Genomic DNA, 2500 nt, shown 5'->3' with positions numbered 1-2500 from the left:
ACTGGCTGTGCCCTGCAAAACTTTGGTTGAGCATGAGGTTTCATCTCCATTTTTGCTGTGATACCCTCAATGGTACGGAGGCCAGGCTTGTAAACATTGGGGTGAGACTATTTGTGTCTTAACGTCTTGTGGGAGGCCTGGGTTTGCAGATTGCAGTCCGAGAAGTGACGGGCCTGAGCATTTGACAACAATGAGGGGAACAGTGACAATCTGATTTTTATACTTGAGTTGGACTGGAAACTGACAGGAGCCTTGAACTGGGTCTCCTGTGTAGGTGTTTAAACAGGTGTTGGGAGGTTGGAGTGGAGTCTCCCTGAAATGCTTGTTGTAAGTTTCCTGGGAGATAAGCGAGACTAGTGTCTAATTCCATTAGGAGATGGCTTCCGTTTAGTTCAACTGGTACTTCTATGCCATGGTTCTGATATTGTAGATCGAGAGGGAAAATGGGTCTGAAAATGTCTGCAATGTGGCCTCATTGACCACAGGTGTGGCATGTACAGCTTCTGTACTTGCACTGGAATGTGGATGGCCTGTTTACCCGCACCTAAGGCACTCAGAAGTACTGCTGTTTGGTTTCTGGTTAGCTGCTTGTTGCATTGGTCCATGCCTGAAGGATTGCATCGTTTTCAAGGACGATGGGCCCGACGGCGATCTGAGTCGGGTTGAGCTTTTTGGCTGGTGTGACTACCTCTTGAGAGAATGTAGCGACATTCTTTTCAGCAACCATTGCACCCAACGCAGTTTTCAGAGCTTCATCAATGTTGAGTTATTCAGCTAACAACCTTTTCTGAATTTCTTTACTGCAAAGGCCACAGACCAAACAATTGCATAGCGCCTCTTGTAGATGCGTGCCAAAATTACACATAGATGGCACCAGATATGTTATGTTTTTGACTGAGGAAGAAACCAATACACACAAGATGGCAGATCAAGAGAACAAGATATATTATATGAGCACATCGTAATACAGGCAACTGCTGGGCCATACACAGGCTCCTAGAACAAATAGCTGTAGCATCACTCACTATAACAATCACATGAGAAAACAGAGTTAATCTTATGTGGGCATTAATTTTAGTTTTCTTAAAATAAGATGAACTTATCTTAGCTGTTCTCGATTAGTTAACAAGTTTGCCACAATTTCAGGGCAGAAAAGGGAGGAAGGTACCAGGAAGAAAGCGAAAACAGCACATCTTAATACACAAGCTTAAGCTTACCGAAAGCTAAATGTAGAGGGTACAAAATCTTCGTCGTCTTGACATTCTTCAGCACTAAAGGCGATGATGGTAGCATTTCCTGTCCTGGGTCGTAGATAGAACTTTCCATTTGACAACAGCCATATGTTCTTGATTTAGCCATTTCTGCTCACTTTCAAGCGTAAACCATCTTTATGGACAAGAAAAAAAAGGCATAGTTGATTTGAGCGGGCTTGTCAATGTTAAACAGACTTTTTCCTTGGAAATCCAGGGAAATGAAGTCCACCATGTTTTGTTTGAATTTGAATTTGAATTTGAATCCTGGATATATATTTTTTATTTTTGAGAAGAACCGTTTTTCCCATACAGGTCCTTTTATTTTTGCTCTTGCATGGAGTGGTGCAGTGCGATTGCACTTGCATCGGGCTTGGGCTTCCTGTGGTTTAACAACAGTCTCCTAGACGACCGCATTTTTGTCCAGAGCATGCAAAACAATTTTCCTCTAAGGCTAAAATAAATAAGTTTTTGTGAAGATTTAACAATAAAATGGGATTATATAAAGTATAAGATTCCTTAAGGTAGTATTAAATATACTAAAGTAAAAGCTAGTGCAAGGGAAAGTAAGAGTGGCCAAATTGAAGAAAAACTGAAGAAATGCGAGGGAAAAGTTATACAAGCGCCTTCTCCTGAGAACATCGAAAACCTTGAATGCTTTACGAAGAGAATATGATTATATGGTGAGAGCGTTGATAATTCGGTTGGGCGCCAAGTGGTATGAACAAGTGAAAGAAACACAAAATATTTCCTTAATTTAGAAAATCATAAAGAAAAGAAAAGTTGTCATTCAAATCTCTTAGGTTAGACTTTCTTTTTAAATCTCTTGAAATTTTAGGCTTTGGGGTGTCCTTCATAGCATGGATCAGGACATTCTACAAGAATATAACGAGTTGTGTAGTTAACAATAGCTTTTTCACCCCATCCTTCCAGTTTAAACGAATTCTTAGCAATTCTATCCGCAGAAATCATCGAATAAAAGGAATACCAGTTCGGGTGATTAAAATTTAACTAGTAAATTTTGCTGACGATATGACAACCTTTGTCAGAGACAAACAGTCTTATCTTACTCTTTTTAATGTTATTAATTTATTCGGGATACATACTGGCTTTAAGATTAACCACGATACAACTGAGTCTCTCCTACTTGGAAATGTTAAAGAGACTGTCAGTAGCTTAGAATTAGATATTTGTGAATTTAAAAGACATGTAAAAATTGTAGGTGTTTCATTTACTTATAATAGGTCAAT

Source organism: Montipora foliosa, chromosome 13 (genome assembly GCF_036669935.1).
Source record: "Montipora foliosa isolate CH-2021 chromosome 13, ASM3666993v2, whole genome shotgun sequence".
NCBI classification, from domain to species: domain Eukaryota; kingdom Metazoa; phylum Cnidaria; class Anthozoa; order Scleractinia; family Acroporidae; genus Montipora; species Montipora foliosa.
Note: the sequence above shows the minus strand (reverse complement) of the source record.